Raw genomic sequence first — 18,469 nt, forward strand, 5'->3', positions numbered from 1 at the left:
GGAAAGCACCCTGTTAGCAATCTCTCTTCCTATTCTAGAGTGGATTGAAGAGGTTCACAAGGAATGGGTTTAACACCCTTCGCTCTCCCAACTCATTAATAAATTGCAGGCATATCCAAATTCCACAGTGGGCTACTCTTGGCAGGATGAGATTCTTAGCTACAAGGACAAAGTAGTGATATCACCAACATCCACCCTCAAAAGTTGCATTTTGGTAGAGTTGCACTCATCTCCCACTAAAGGCCATTCAGGCTTCTAGAAGACTTATGCTCGCACTCGGCATTCATTCTTTTGGACAGGCATGAAAAATGATATTCTTACTTTTGTAGCTGAGTGTGATGTGTGTCAGCACCACAAAGGAGAAATAATCAAATCCCCAGGCACTTTGCAGCCATTTCCCATCCCTACCTCAATCTAGATGGAGGTATCTATGGATTTCATTATTGGTCTTTTGAAGTTAGGGAACAAGTCAGTCATCATGGTGGTTGTGGACAACCTTTCTAAGTATTCTCATTTTTGCGCCCTACCCCACCCTTTTACACCTGCTTTGGTGGCTCAATATTTCATGGACTAGATCTTCAAATTACATGGCATCCCCACTTCCATTGTGTCTTATCGTGACCTAATCTTCACCAGTAAATTTTGGCTGGAACTATTCAGGCTACAAGGTACCCAACTACAACTCAGTACTTCCTATCATCCCCAAACTAATGGTCAAACTGAAGCAGTCAACAAATGTATGGATACCTACCTCAGGTGTTTCACTGTAGAAAAACAACATCTATGGGTACAATGGTTACCTCTAGCTGAATGGTGGTATAATAATAACTATCATGCCACCACCAAGATGACTCCATATGAAGCAGTTTATGGTCAACTCCCCCCTTCACCTACTTCTTATATCCCGGGATGCTCTAAGGTACAAGCAGTGGATCAACTCCTACAGAACCGTGCAACCATGCTTTCCCACCTCAAAGATAATCTCCATCAAGCTCAAAATCGCATGAAGCAATAGGCAGACCAACATTGCTCAGAGCGCACATTTCAAGAAGGGGATCAGGCATTCTTGAGGTTGGAACCATATAAGCAAACATCACTCAAAGACAAGGGTTGTCAGAAATTATCTCCAAAATTCTACGGACTGTATCAAATACTTCAGTGCATCAGAGAAGTAGCCTACAAGCTAGCCTTGCCACCCACTGCAAAAATCCATCCCGTCTTCCATATCTAATGCCTCAAGAAAGTAGTTGGGAACAATTACAGAATTCAAACCAGTCTACCAGAATTGGATGAAAAAGGTTCAATCTAGCTCCAACCTGAACAGGTTCTTAACATGTGAGAATGGCACCTGCGCAGCCGCATGATCAAGGAAGTCCTCGTCAAGTGGAAAGACACCTCTCCAGAAGATGTGACCTGGGAACTAGCCACTATTCTTCAGTAGTTTCCGCAGCTTCAGCCTTGAGGAAAATGTTGTTTTTATGGGGGAGGGCATGTTAGGGTCCAACCCTAACCCCCTTATTTATGTAATAGGGTCGAGTCATAGTTATAGTTAGTTAAAGAGTCAATAAAGCCCATATTAATAATTGTAATTGGTTGACCTGCATTTAAAGAAGGGACCACAGTTAGTTGCAAATGGGCCATGGTATTAGATAGATGGTATTAATAAGAGCCATGGTACTGACCCATGGTATTGCATGTATGAATCCTATATAAAGGATAGAGACTCCCCATTGAGGAGCGTCATGTCTTATTTTGTAATCGAGCCCTGCTTTATTGGAGGTTTCCCCATCGAAGAGGCAAGAGAACATTTCTTTCATTTCTGAATAATAAAATACATGCTATTATTTCTCATTGTTCTGTGTTTTGGGCTATATTTCCTCGCATATTTTGTATTCTAGTATCTTCTCGCAGGTCAAGACAATAACACTGCCCAAGGATTAGCAAACAAAGTTCTTCATGTTTGCATACTTGCTTGATGTAATATGTGCCCATCGACAATTTCTTGGGATGGGTTGGGTGTGGACACCTTTATAAAGTTCTATGAACATTTATTGCAAGTTTCTCTTAGATTGCAGCTATCGAGGAGTCATGGCTAGAATATGTGACCATTTCATAACTGCTTTGTACATAATCATATTTGAACAAGATCCACCCTACATGTCCTAGGCAGCAATGGAGCTGTTACTAACCTTTTGGGATTGGTATGCCCCACCTGGGGGAACCTTCATCAGAATGTACAACTTGGAGAAATCTCTGCATGTGTTTCCAAGGTTCGCCATAGACAAGTTGTTCATGCAGGAGGTTTCATACCACATCTCGACAGGGTTGTCAGCTGGATTTCATAGGAAGAAGATGGCACCATGGCCCATGCTTCCTGTGAAAATTAGGTTGTATGTGGTTGGGGGTTTGAAAGAATAGGATGCCGAAGTGGAAGAATTTAATAATTTTAAGTTTGATACTAGGAGTTTCAACCCGTATGACCCACATTGTTTATGCAGAGACCATTGTGCAAGAGTATAATATCCTAGAATCCACAAGGAATTTCATTGGCTAGAGGAAGACCCATGGAGATATTGTTACAAGTCCTCTAGGCTCAATGAATTGATCAACATTGCAATGGAGTGGCTAGCAACACTGAAGGAAGTAACGCTGCAAAGAGAAACAACAAAAACAGTAGTAAGAAGCAAACCTGTGCAAGAATTTGGAAAGAGGAAAATTGTCGAAGGCACAGAGACAAAGCAAAGATATAATTTTAAGGAAGACCCACTTGTGCAAAAGGTAGCTTTGGAGATAGACATGAAGACGCGACAATGTGACAGGAGGATTGCACAAAGAAAGATGGAGAGGGAAAGGATGGAAGATATTGAGAGGATGTTGCAGGAAGTCTAGCAGAACCTTAGGGAAGATAAAGAGCTGCACATAAGAGAGAAGGAAGTGCAGCATGAACATGAACAAGAATAGGAAACGGAATAGGAGGAAGTGCAAGGCGTGCAGCCACCACAAACTACACCAATATAGGTTGAAGACTCTGAACCAACAATAGATGAGGAGTAGTGTGAGAAATCGTAGGAACAAGAAATTGCTCTACAGGATGAAAATAGATAATAGACTAGATGGACATGGAGTTGAAGCAACTGGAATAGGATCAGGATACCAACCTCATGCCAATAGAAGTTGAGGTCACTCCACAGGCTTCACCAACTCCAACAGTGGAGCAAGTCTCAAGTGAGCAAGGGGATACCATTCTCCTTGGGGACCATCCGAGAACAATGATGTACAACATAAACTTTGATGAGTCATAACATAGAATTCTACAAATATGTAGAGCACACACCCCATATGAGCATGCATCACCTTAGCACTTGGAATAATAGGTGATTGTGTCGGATGTAAGGAGACATCCAACTGTCTTGGCTGATGCTATGAAGGCTTATGCCGAAGCCACCAACTCAAGTTTTAGGTTCTTGATAGCAAAAAATGAGCGCATGGCTAAGGAATTGTAAGCGGCGAAGCCTAGACAAGAACAATCAACAGGATCTGTGAGAGCAGAGATGAATATGGCCATACTTGTTGAAGTATCAGCTCTTGAGACAGTCACGCAGAGACTATATGACAGGTTCGTTAACATGCACAAAGCATTTTTCCGCCTACATGGTCATCAGCAGTGCTGAACCAAGATAGCGTGAACATTCGCAGACATACATTCTTAGTTGATCATGTATAAACATGGAAAATGAGGTATAAGGGAGCCCCTATTTACTTACACAAGATGATGAAGCCATAGGTGGAGTTGGACAAAGCACGCATCCAGAGTCAGATCCAGAACTATGAGGAACTCCCATTGCTCATCACTAGTATCGAGGCTTCGTATTCACAGTTGTACAAGAGTTTGGATGTCGTGGTGAAGAAGTATGGCACCCTGTCGATTAGTACACTCACTGAGGCCAAAGAGAATAACCAAGTCAGACTGGAGCTTTATATGTACTTCGATCAATTGATTCTCACACCCACCAGTGTATATTTCCAAGTTAGCATAGATAACATGTGGATGTACATCACCGGTCTGATCATGATCAAGACTAAGCTATGCATGTTACAAGATGAGTTGGACCGAGGTTCCAAAACAGTATACCCAAAAAGCATGGAGGAAGGAGTTCATTTCCAGAAGGACATCATCAAAGCCTACATGGACACCATTGCACACTATCAAGCATGACATTAGTTCATCACCAAGGATCACAGAGATAAGGTTGATGAACTGGTCTTTTCACAGTCTTCCAAATCGTAGTGTTGTCTTGTTTGGCTGACTCAAGCCAATTTTGTCCAACATAGGTGTCTGTGGAAAATGTATCATTTTTGTAAACATGATGTAAAGTGAAATTCCAAGTGTCATTTTTGGAATGCAAACAGTCATAGGCAATGTAAAGAGCCATGAGGGTAGTCCAAGAGTCACAAAGGGGAATGTCAAGGGTCACCCCACCCTTTGTTATAAATAGAACCTCATAACTCATAGAAAAGGCTATTGGGAGCCAAGATTTTGTTAAGAATTTCTTAGAGAGGGCTTGGAGAGTATTGTGACGAGCCTTGGCTTCTCCACAGTGTGGAGAGAGCACATCTCTTTGGATGAGCAGGAAGTGTTGACTGTAACGTTCCATTATTGGGGCTAACAAATTTCATGGTTGTATGTATGGATGGAACTTTCACTTTATATAATATAACAGAGCCAACACATTTCATGCATATGTTGTTATTATAGTTCGACTGTTCTGGTTACTTTAGCAATGTATGTAGTTTTACTTACACATTGATGTATGGACTATTACGGATTGTCGACTATTCTGATTTCTAGCTTGTGATGTCTTTCAACTCATGTGTTCCTTTTAGGATGTGTACTATTACAGGATTCTAAGGGGCACACTTCTTTTCCCCCTCTCTGTGTTAGAACCTCCCCATGCATCTCTCTTGACTTACCACAAGGTCACACACTTGCTTCCGACAAGGAAATCTTTCTTACCTATGCATACTAATGCAATAAAGGCATAACTTTACTACCCACTGCTGGGACTCCTACTCCAAACGGTCTAAGTTCTAGTTGGGACTTCTTATTGAGGAGATCCCTTGACATGTTGGTAGGTCCAGCACTGTTAAAACCATCATAGGAGGGCATTGATGTATCCCCCATCAATGAAACAAAACGATTATCATGATTAAGATAGAATGATGCTAATTTGGAACCGAATTAGGAAAGGAAAACATGGAATTAAGGCTTAAGAGTATTGTAATGGATATTAACTGAATGACTTCTCTTGAACACACTGATGACATTAAATGGAGTTGGAAACATTGACTCAAAACCGAAATGGATGCTTTAAAAATGGTATAATAACCAAAATACTAGCAGATTGCCCAATCCAATAGTCATGGAGATGAAGCAGAAGAGTGTCATGTTCAAGAGTGACTCGCTCCCTTTAGAAAATGGAATACCCTTTTTTCCCAATTTACCCAAAAATACAAGTTAGTACCTTTTTTCTTTTTAAAGAGCTTGAGGAGGATAACATATGCTTGATCTATAAGTTCGTCCTTAGGATGAATCCCTCTTAGTATATTTAACGAACCCTGAGAAGGAGAGGTTCGACTTTGTCATGTTCAACAATTCCATCATTGTTTGATGTTTTAACGAGTCCAACGAAGGTAAAACTTGACATCTTTCTCATGTTTAGAGAGTTTGAAAAGGAGGCGAAAAAGAAAATTCCACGTCCCTTTCCGTAGATAGTCTCTCGATTCTGATAAGGTAGAAAACAATATTCAAGAGAAGCTCTTATCCATGTTCGATTAAGGTATTCATTTTTCATAGATAGTCTATCTTAGTTCAAAAAGGGGTTAAACTTATTTTGAGTATACATATTTTCATTTAGTTTTACGAGTTTGAAAAGATAAGTGCTCGATGATCTTTTCATATTTTTTGAGTCTAAAAGGAGCTGAAATAGGACTTCAAGGGATTCCTTTTTCATAAGTTTACAGAGTTCAAAAAGAGATAAAAGTATATTCCTTGGTCAAACTAACTTGTTTAAAGCATGTTAAAAATCGATTAACAATTATCAACCTACCCAAAACACCACCAAAAGGATTAAACATACCTGTTTCATAGTAAAATGAAGCATATCTAGGTCAAAACATTAAATATGAATAAAATAATGTGAGAAATGACCATAAATACTCAAAATGACTATACCTTTTCACCATTTCACATTTACCTTTAGCAATGAGAATTCTAAGCTCTTTTTCCCTCTATCTTCAACAATTGATGATGATCAATCCGGTGGACCATTCTGAGTATCGTCTCTTCGAGATAAGGGCTAAAACCATTCTCTTTCTTTTCACGGTCCATTTTGTGATTTCATGCAATTTTTTTGAGGTTTTAATGGCCTTTAGGTTCAAAGAAAATGCCCTAGGACCAATGCACCCCAAAAATTGAAACATGAGTTGCACCTAGGAAGATTATCACTAATGGGAGAGGTGAAATGATCTTTCATGCACTATTGGGATGCGTTGGATGAAATATGCTAAGTTGTTTATTAGTTTTCCCTCAATTTTTGTCAAGTTTTTTGCACGAAAAAGGAGACTAATGAATCTCTTATTGATGTTTCAGGCATTCATTAGAAAAAAATAGAATTCATTTGGGGAGAGAGATAACATGAGGAACATGATTTAAATGCAGAAAATGATCCTACTACCATCCATGCACTGAAATACTATGGATTGCTAAAATTCTTTTTGCTTCCTGGTATGAGGCAACAAATGGAATTGTTGAAATATCTTGTTTGTTCATGGGATGTTCATGCACAAGACTTCAGGTTTGGGGGATATCTTCAAAGATAAAGGTAGAAGATATCTACTTTCTAACAATTTTATCCAAGAGGGGTTCCCCCATATCCCTTCCAGGTGGGAGAACTGGTGGGGAGACAATGGAGGATTATATTGGTACCTATTATAGACCACGAGCCCAACCAACTAGGGATGGAAATATAAATATAAAAGATACAACCCAATTACCTTTGAGAATGATCCTGTTCATTATTGCGAGATTGGAAGCTAGCTCAACACTTCATGTGGCAAGTAGATTGTACATGCAGTACGGGGTGGAGTTTTTAGAGCCAACATTCTTCAACTAGAGCGAGGGAGTTTTGGAAAATATGAAGGAACAACTAATTAAAGCAAGATAGGGGAAGTTAAATAACTTCAGCTATGGTTAAATCTCGGTCTCTTTTTCTCTAGAGTGGGTGCCACTACTTTAGCCTTGATAGATTATACTCGAGCCTATCGATTTGAGGGCCGCACAGATGAGGAGGTGGATAGATCATATGGCCTGACATGTAGGTGTCTAGTCAGTTTAGTGTCCTAAATTGCTCTACATAAATTATCAATCCGGGTATCGTAAATTGATGAAGTGTGGTGCACCATATGTGCTTAGTTAACCCTTTTTCTTACTTTGTTGTTTTATAGTTTATATTGTTTTTGGGGATTTTGTTTCTTATGATTAAGGAAATTAATCTAAGAAATAAAAGCTATGCTTCTAGGTGAAATCTCTAAAATGTTAATGGACAATTAAATCTAATGACTTCTAATTTTAGAATCTAATTTCTAAAGAAAGGAGAAAATGAAACAAATCAAAACTTTGAATAGTTATATTAATCTAAGTAGGAAAAATGTCTATGAAATGAAAGCAAAAATGACAACAACTAAATGAAATCCAAGAAAGCAAAAATAAAACTACTGCAATTAAACTAAAGGAAAAAGTAAAACTTGAAACTGCTTTTAAACTAATGAAAAGCAAGCCAATAATCCCATCCATAATCATAACATTTCTCCAATTAACTTGTAAATCAGTCATAAGCTAAAGGCTCCAGAAATGTCATCTTATAGCATGAGAGAATGACATTAAACCATCTAACTTTACACTAATGAAAAGCAAGCCAATAATCCCATCCATAATCATAACATTTCACCAATTAACTTGTAAATCATAAGCTAAAGGCTCCGGAAATATCATCTTATAGCATGAGAGAATGACATTAAACTATCTAACTTTACACTAATGAAAAGCAAGCCAATAATCCCATCCATAATCATAACATTTCACCAATTAACTTGTAAATCATAAGCTAAAGGCTCTGGAAATATCATCTTATAGCATGAGAGAATGACATTAAACTATCTAACTTTACACTAATGAAAAGCAAGTAAACTCATTTATAAACTTAATACTTCACCAATTAACTCTTCAAGTAAACCATAAGCTAAAGGCTCTGGAAATATCAGCTTATAACATGAGTGACTAATCTAATAAGCAAATACAAGAAACATGTAAAGAAAAACTAATCTACTGTGTGCTCTAATGCTCCAATCACCAATTGGGAAATACTTCCTTGGACTATTTTGTCAAGCATAGATTACACAGTTAGATAAATCTACAATCAACCAGTTGAACACACTTGCATGAATGGAAAATCTAAACTATCAAACTTGAAAGCAATAAAATGACATACTTGAATGAAATCAAAGCAAAACTACAAAACAAAATCTACTCTACCTTACATTCTAATATTCTCCATAACATCTACTTCACATCTCCTTCCATGTTGAGAACATCAAAGCTTTATTCAAATTCTTCAAAATTACAAAGTACAACAAAGCTCTCCAAAGCCATCAAGGAAAAACTACAAGCTCCAAGCTACAAAAGCTACAAGCTAAAAAGCTCAAAGTCTACTAGCTAAAAAATGAAGAAGAGATCTCATTAATGAGAGTCCATGAATCTCTCCCTCTACCTCTAGAGTCCTAATCAAAATAGGAACTGATAATACACATGTCTTCTTAGAGTTTCAATACAAATAGGAGATGTGACACATATCCTCATGATCTCATGATCTTCTCCACTCAAATTCGAATTTGGCCTTAGGGTGACACATAAAGGTCTTATAGAAGCCTCCTTTTGACCTACACATGTCAACAATCTCCACCCACTTTTTAGGTATAAGCATATGCACATTATTTTATAATTTTTAACCACAAATTCACTAAAAAGGCTAAGAATTAATAAAGTTTGGAAAAACATAAATGTGACCCAATGATAATGAAAGTGAGATGAATGTAGTGACATGGTAGTGAAATGCAGGTGAAATGGAGGTGATATAATGCACATAATAGTGAAAGTGTAATGGAAATGAATGACAATTTCAAGACCCAACAGTAGGTCCATCGGCAATCAGCTTCTCACCAACCTTCTTTGGGTGGTTGCATAGATAGTTCATCATGATTAATGATTATCCTTATGCAGGGATGGATTTTTGTGATGATCCCAAGCTCGTGCTTCCTGAGGGTGAGAAATGGGATGCTTCAGGTAAAATATTTCAACCATTTAAGTTTTTGAAGGATTTAATTTTTTTTTTCATTTTTTTATGTTTCCGAGACTAAAATATTGATGTTTTCATGTAGATATTGGATCAATTTGACTAGTAGGTGCTTCATATCTCCATCATGTAGAGAGACAACCACATGAGGAGGCAGTGGAACTAATACAAGTTTTTGTGGTAGGACAGGATGCACTACAAGATATTTAGGTAGTTGAGATCCTATCAAAGGTGGAGCACCACATGGAGGGGCTGACACAAGGGATTGATGAGACCGTGGTCAAACAGATTTCGGTGCGACTTCAGTGACACACTATCGAAGTGCTTAGCTGTATTGGTCAATTACTATGCAAGATAGCTTATGCAATGTCATTTTATCATGAGCACCATTGATTTGTCTACTTAGATATTTGCATGTAGTTTTTTATATGGGCAATGTAGCCATATGTGTCTTGGGGCACAAATTTTTGTAAAAAAAAACTTAATATATATATACATATTTTCAGCCTTTCCTAGCTCCTATTATGTTTTCAATATGATTTGATGTGAATTGAAACTTATTTATATTCATTTCAATTGTCTATCTAAAACGTAATTAGCTAGGGCATCTGCTAATGTGTTTATATTTCTAGAAATATGTTCATATTGTATGAAATCAAAATGTCTTTCTAGAATATGTAGTCTCAAAACCATGTGAAGGATGGCGTGATTTCTCATTGAATAGACTTTACCAAGTTGTAGTACTATGAGTTGTGAGTCAAGCCTGATGACTAAACAACAGATACCATGTAAGATAGCATTAGATAGTAGCTCAACCACCGATCTATACTTAGGGATGTTGTTAGTAGAGAGACAAATGCAAATCCTTTGCATACTCACTAGCTCTTCATTTGGATCAAAGATAGCCCATGTTGCAGAGGATAGGTTCTGAGTACTATGACGAGTTCCATTAGCATAACCAATTTACAGTTCGAGAGAGGTCAACATTACAAACCAAATGTAAAAGGGATCAATAGAAATTGTGAGAAACTCTAAAAATACACACTCAACACACCTATAGACAATATGTACATATTGTACTATGCATGAGATCAAGCATAGTATTTTTTGAGGTACAACCCATTCCTAGGTTGGGCTAGTGGAACTCCATCAAATTATAATAACTCATAGGCCCCTTTTGAAAGGACTCGCTTGAAAATGTACAGGCCCAACCACATGGGTTGGAAATTTCTTATACCTAAATTATTGGCTTCTTGATCATATAAGAGAACCAGGTTTCCTTCCGAGAAGACAAGAGGCTTGAAATTTTTGTCGTATTTCACCTTAACACATCTTTTATGAGCTTCATTGGCTAAAGAATCACTGCACTGAGCTTCATCCAAACGGGTCAGATGTAAAAGACACTCCTCCTCTACAAAAGTGGTAAGAAGAAGTTTGACAACTATTTTTAATGATGGAATTTCACGTTCAATGGGAGGACTGCTTCCAGAAAATAGACCAACTGAAAGGGTGTGAATCCGGTAGTAGTCCTAAATCAAGTTTAGTATGCCCACAAGGCAGAGTAAAGAAGCAAGTGCTATTTTTATTTGTGGACCCCTACCATATGTTGGAGCATAGTCTTAAGAGCTTTGTTAACAACCTCAACCTATCCATTAGCCTAAGGATAGTAGGGAGTGGATTTTTCATGTGAAATTACTAGCCTAGAAGCTAGTTTGCTCATTATATGATTCCGTAAATGATTTCCATGATCTGTAACTATTGCTTGCGTAACACCAAACCTAAAAATAATGTGATTGAATAAAAAGCATGCAGTCGTTTTTCCAGTGTTGTTATATGTAGGCATCGTCTCGAACCACTTAGTAAAGTAGTTTACATTGACAATGATATAACCATGCCCCCCATTCGAGTGAGGGTTACATGTCATAAATTTGATACCCCATTTCACAAAGGGATCAACAACGACAACGGGATGCAATGGAGCAGGCAGATTAATCACAAGATTAGGTAAGTACAAATCACTGAGATTATCCTCAATGGAATCTGGTAAGGAGTAATTAAGGTGATTCTTGTCCCATGGATCGTGATTTAGCATCTTGATCTCCATGATGCTCTCATTATTAGATAATACGTGAGAAAAAGGATGAAAAGATGTGCCATAATATAGTGATCGATCTACCTAATTAATCAAAGAGAAGGTGTAAGAAACACAAGCCTAATAGATGACTTCATAATCTAGCTCAATCGGGCTAAGCGACATTCGGTCACCAAAACTTTGGATGTTAGTTCCATCAGGTACAATCCAGGGATCAGGCAAGATAGTAGAGGAGGATATCATGTTGATATAAGCAACTGAAGGTGAGCTGTAAGGAAGGGTAGGAGGAGGATGGAAAAGGGTTCCCATAATTGAAGAATCCTTCAACAATCCAACTCTAACATGCTTATAGGAATGTACAGTTTCCCCTACAAGAGGGAAACTTCCAATAACGTGAGCATCATAGGAAAAAAAGGTGATTTAATCTATGGCTAAAATCCCACCTTTGTGAGGAAAGGTGATCATATAGAAGAAGTCGAAACAACGATAGCCATGGCATAAACCCACGTACATCCCAACAGAATATTATAATCAAGAGGTCCATAAATAAATTAAACTTCTATGGAGATAATTTTTCCCCTGAGTTCTACTTGAAGGGAATTGAGAATCCCAGATGATTTTTACATTCTTCCATAAAAGGTTTTCAATGTGGTAGTTGATTGACTTAGTTGAGGCGAACCAATCGCCTTCCACCAAGATAAGGAAATAATACAGGTCAAGGCTCCCTTGTCCACAATAGAGCGATGAATGTTCTTATTGCGGAAGACGACCTATATATAAAGGATAACTAAGTTGGAAGTTGAGGGGTATAGTTTTCATGAGAGATTACCACTAGGTTGGAATTTGATGGATCCACACTTTCGATAGCTGATAACAAGGCCTTCTTTTGGGCGGGGAATTTTTTCAACACCTTAAGAGTTGACATAGTTGATGGAGATTGAGCCAAGTCTTCAACTATGTTATAGTTTTGAGAACCTCTTAAACAAGGGTTCAAAGCAGACTATTGAATAACGGCCTTCAAAGGCTTGATATTCAATTCCGTAGGAATCAGAGGTGGAGTAGGATCAAACAAAGGTGATGCTAAACTGGAAGGTTAATAAGTAGTTTGACCGTTCAGTGGATTTTCATTACAATAGTCCTTGTTCTAAGCAGCCACCATAACATCGTATTTCAGATTTTAGGAGGAAAGCATCAAAATTGTGTTAGAGGAAGAAGGGTCCTGAGAAACCATATGAGTCTCTTGATTGGTAAACGGATTGGTCAACACAGTGGGAGAAGTGGAAGATTTAAGAAAATGATTCACTTCGGCATGGTGCAAACAGTCATGTGTAAAGTGATCCTTGTTGTAAATCAAGCATGGGTATTGAGGCTTTTGTTTCTCATCAAAGGTCTGATTTGTTTATTTATCCTGTAGTGAGAGGTCTTTCTTCTTCTTACCTTTTCCTTTCTTCTTGCTTCCTAATTGTTTTTGAGACTTCCCTTTATCAAATGAAATGAAATTTATCTTCGAAGAAGAAGTTGAGGAGGGATTGATGGTTTTGAACAAATATGGTAAGAGACAGACTAGATGGTTTACTCGCTGACTGAAAACTGGCAGAACCAATCACGCCATCAGTGGCATGATATTCTTTACCAGGTATAGGAGGAACAATATTCGAAGGTATCAGACAGTTTGGTATCTTATCATAGAGCATGCCTGATTGGGTATAAACTAGATCCAAATATTGTGCATGAGCAATAACTTTCTCTTCAGTTACGACTCAACCTTTAGCCACATATTTTATTATAGGGGCCAACAGATATTTGGTAAACCATTCCACTAATAATTGATTGGGAACATAAGTCTTGACCAACTAATGACGACGTCTCCGCTCATGAATGTGATATGAGATGTGAGTGGTATGATTATTTGAAGTTGGTGAAGATTTTTGTTCTAGTTTCATATCTTATGGGAAACTGGAAATGTGTGAGGAAGGTGGTGGCTAAAATGATGAAATAATGAAACGAAGCTCTAGGTAATTAAATATACCATTTAGCTATTGTACCTGTAAGTGTTTTTTGGAAAAGATGAAGTCAACTGGAATCATCATTAAGGGAGTTTGAAGAACACCAGAGATGATACATCATAATGTGCGTCGACGAGTCTTCTCCTGGATTCCCATTGAATTTTTGGATATCAAAAGGAAATTTAGTGGGAATAATCGACCACCATGGCAAATGATAAATGGGGTCATTAGTGAGCTGAGTTAAGTCCGACAACTCAAGAGTAGCCATAAAAGGAAATTGGCAATTGAAATATAGAGGAGGATGTCATGGATATGAAGGAATAGCTTCAACAACAGGCACTTGTGTCCCTGGATAAGGAGGGTTCTAGTTATAAGGAACCTAGATACCAAGATAGGGGAGATTATGATAGCCATTATATAAGTGACCATGTTTTCCAACTCCAGGGTGAAGATAAAGCTACTGGAATGGTTGGGCTTGGATTTCTTGGCCTTGAAATGGCATTTGAGAATTACCTTGATATGGTCCATACTATTTCCCGATGGGGGTTTTCATTGTCCCATGGTAAGGTGGGTTCGCTTGAGACTGTGCCATACTATGAATAATCAGACCTATCGAAACTTGAGTAGTACCCTATCCAAGCGGTTAAGAATATAAGGTACCTTGTACAGGTTGGGTAAGTGGGACCTCGGAAGTGACATATACCGACATAAAAGGTTGTGATGCAATGATAGTCTGTAAAGATTGGCTCACATTAATTTGAGCTTGTTGGGGTGCTAATGGATGGATAGGAATTTGAGACGAAGAAGATGTTGGTTGACGATTCAACAATCAGTCCCAAAATGAACCACGTTGAATGGGAAAAGTAGGTTTTCAAACACTGGTAGCCATTCTAGGATAAGGAGTACTATAATAAGGTTCATTACCAATTTGAGGTATAACAATAACAGGTTTCCCACCTGCCATAAGGAGGAGGGGATGATGGAGGAAACTATGATCTAGATGGAGGGTACCCAACATAATAAGAGTTAGGTTGTTGAAGGTAGCCTTTCCCACTGACATACAGGCTAGCCTGTTGCTCGACTGTGAGTGTAGGAGGAGAAAAAGGAGTAGAATGTGGTCCACTCATAAGAGAAGTACCAGATGTTATTCACAAATTAGATGACATGGGAGAGGTCCAATGAATGGAAGCTGCACCAGAAATTTTACTAGATAAATATTAATAACCAGGTGGGATGGATGGGCCATTATACAGATGTATTTCTGGTGATGTTGCAAACATATATGAGGAAGAAACATTCAATGTATGATCCATAGGGGTGGTCAAGGGTGAGAGGTGAGATAAGTTCCATTAATGGCTAACAATCCCAATGAATATTGTCGCCAGAGACTAGTGGATAAGTCTAAAGAATCAAGCAAAGGAGTTTGTGTCAGAGTCTAAAGGGGTAGACGAGGATCCATCTGATAAAAATGGAGACCTTCCCAATGAACAGCTATAGAAGGATAGGGATCTTCTTGTGGGATATCTTCAATACTCAGAAGTCCATGTGGAATACGTTCACTGTCGGGCCCAAGGTATATAGGTTTTGTCTTAGATAAAGGAAGAGAAGAGGAAGGTCCTAAATTAACAGGTGAAGATATTTGAGGCTCCTCAGGGTCAACAACGTCAAGAATCAAAGTGTTTGACTCAGGAAGGTCAGGTTCAATAAACTTAGGCAACAAAGTTTCAAGGACTTTTGTTTCGATTGTGTTAGTGTTACCATCAAGAGTATATGTAATCTCCAGCTTGGAACTCAAAGGGATAGATGATTCGGCAAGTCAATATCAAGAGGAGGGCCAAAAGTGGTTCTCGAAGTTCTTGATTCAGTAGTTTTCATATTCTTATGCTTTTGACGACATCCAAGAGTAGCCTCTGGTGGAAGTGGAGGTTTATTTTACATTCTATGTGAAAAACTGGGTGGGGTGTTTTGTTCTTCCATGTTGGATAATAAATTTTATTAACACATAAATAAATAAATAAAAAATAGGGTAATCTAGGCATAAAGGATTACCAAGCAACCGTGAATTGCAATATAAACCTTGGTGAACCATGGACTTAACGTATGATGGCCAATATACCATAATGTTATGTTCAGTGTATCACGGTATGGAAGGCGGCATACTTGGTTACCTATGGCTGGATAACAACCTATTGGGGACTCCCAAAATATACTCGATGGTATGTGGAAGTGTAGTTCATAGTAGTGTTGTCTAATGCATAATCATTCGATGAGAGAATTCCCATATACTTTAGGTGCATGGAGCATTGTCCAATATACCCAAAGGTACATGGAGAACAATCCTATACACTCACATGTGTGGAACGAGATTTCACCCCCAGGATGCAACACTCGAAAACAAAAACAAATCCTACGTTTAATGATGCCAGAACATGTCTAGAGCCCAGACTTATAAGTGTTTGTGTTAATGTTACAAATTATCCTTAGGTTGATTCAACAAAGTTTACTGTTTATCTTTGATTTAGTTTCAGTTATGGTCTCACCATGAATGTCACCTAAATATCCGAAAATTAAAATCTAGCATGAGAAAATGGAAATCTTTCTCTTTCAATGAAAATCTAGCTAAGGAAGGGAAGAAACAATTAGTATGCAACATACACATGCAAAAAACACTATGCAAGGTGCAAATTCCATTTTAATGTAACTGTTCCTATGTCAATGCACATACAAAACTCTAAATGCTAATGCAAAAAAAACTTTTCAACACACTTAATTTTTGAAATGAAGAAAACTAAGATGCAAAGTTTAATCACTAATTCAAATGAACTTTTCAGAATGAGGACTAAAAAACAATTCATCCAAGTAGTCAAAGACCAAACAAAATTAGTTTGCAAGTGACCAAATGATAAGAACAAAGAAAAATCAAAACAAATTCTTACCAAAGGAAATAAAACACAATGCAAACCAAATGGAGTCTTTAGAGAGACCATAAGGCACACAAGACTTGGGGAAGGTCAGCTGGAAGTAGGCTGATCAAAGAGACACTAAAAAAGAAGGGAAATTTTTGTGCAAAACCAAGGGCCAATGCTTGTGCAAAAGAGGCAACGGTGCTTTACAATGTTGATACATAGTGGGCCTAAGTGAGGTGCAACACTCTTTCAGAGGCATTGGGAGAGCGTTGGTCTAGGGATAGAGGATTCTGACATGAAAATTTCAAAAGAGACTTAATGAAATTACTTCCTAGATTTGTTCTCAAATGCGTAAAGCAACAAAGGTCTATCAAATAGGTAATCAAACACAATGGACAAAGCAACCATAAAGGGAATACACCAATCACCGGTGGAGTTGCCAATTTTTAATACGATATTTACGATTGTGGGAAAAAGTATCTCCCCTAGGTTTGGTGGCTAACATAGAATAACAAAGAGACAAGGAACCCAATGCTTTACTTAAAGTAAATAGATGGAAGCATGAAGCCTACTTGGAATCTTTCGCATGCTTCGCTCCTTCTTTAGCTTGAATGCTCCAATTCCAGCTCTGATCACTAAAATTAGAACCTGCACAGTCAGATAACACAAGCCATGAAACTATGAGATCTATGCAGTATCATCTCAATACTATATTCAATAGATCAACATGATATTGACATACATCAAATAAAAACATCACATATAGGAAAACAAAGAATTCTTTGCATTAATATAAATAGGAGTTACAACCATAAATAGATTTTGATCTTGTAGAAGATCTCCTCCAGGCTAAATTTTCCTTTCCTTGTCACAATGTGGACCTCCAATCACCCTAAATGCATGAAATGAAACCTCTCACAACATTAGCATAAGGGTCGAATCACTCTCCAAAATCCAACCCCTTGCATATGGAAGGTTGTAAATATATTGAGGAGTAGGGTAAGTTGGGAGTTCTTATCCATTTACCAATCTAAGGTTTTAGATCCAACTTTTGTGGGAGGATGGGATGAAAGGATAAGGGATGCAAACTCCAAAGTAGGGTAGGATAATATTTAAATGTTTTATCTAAGGTAAATGGTTGTAACAAATTATGGAAGCTTTTGGAAGGGGAAGCTTCTGGAATTTCTCTCTTTTTCCCGAATTTCTAGAACCAATGCAAATGCAAAGGGGAGAAACTTATAGGTGATCAACACATTCCACAGTGGTGCAACCTGTAGGTGAATGTTTTCCATTAGGAGGCCAAGGAGCATTGGTCTAAAACTGGCTCAAATAATGCAGTTTCAGGGAGAAACTTTGGGGAATGAAAGAAGCATCATTAGGGCTTTATGCAAGATGATGACAAGGGGGAATAGGATGTTAATTTATCCCATTATGAGGCCAATTGACCGGATGTGGCAAAATGGCCTATAACAATTTTTAAATAGTTTTTATAAGATTTTGTGTAAATTGAATGAATTTTGCTTAAATTTATTAAGAAAAATACATTCTCCAAAACTAAAGAAACAGTTTAGTGATGTTAACATCAGCATTAGAAAAACCTATTATGGAATGAGATTATTTAAAATTTGTCATAGAAAATGATTATTTAAAAGTAATTTAAAAGAATAAAATAAGAATATAACTTTTAGATGCACTTCATCATAGAACCTATAATATGAGTGGATTAATATTGTTAGCAAGGAAATGATATTCTAGGATGCTTGGATGGTATTATTTTTTTAATGTATTTATTTGTTTATGATGTTTTGAATTTTTTTGAAGAACAAATATTAAATTTGAGAGATCATATATACACCAAAGGGCATAGACAAAGAAAATAGAGGTATGGTTAGATTTTGAATCACACAAGTCATGCCATACTAAGCTTCACTAAGTTTGTATTAGACACATATGGTTAGTTATATAATTATATAATAATTAATATTAATATGAAATCCCTACCATACCACTAATAATTACTAATGTAGTTTATATAGGTCTATCAAAGTATATCAACCA

Source organism: Pinus tabuliformis, chromosome 6 (genome assembly GCF_031772625.1).
Source record: "Pinus tabuliformis cultivar Carrire ecotype Pingquan chromosome 6, CPIR1, whole genome shotgun sequence".
Lineage (NCBI taxonomy): Eukaryota > Viridiplantae > Streptophyta > Pinopsida > Pinales > Pinaceae > Pinus > Pinus tabuliformis.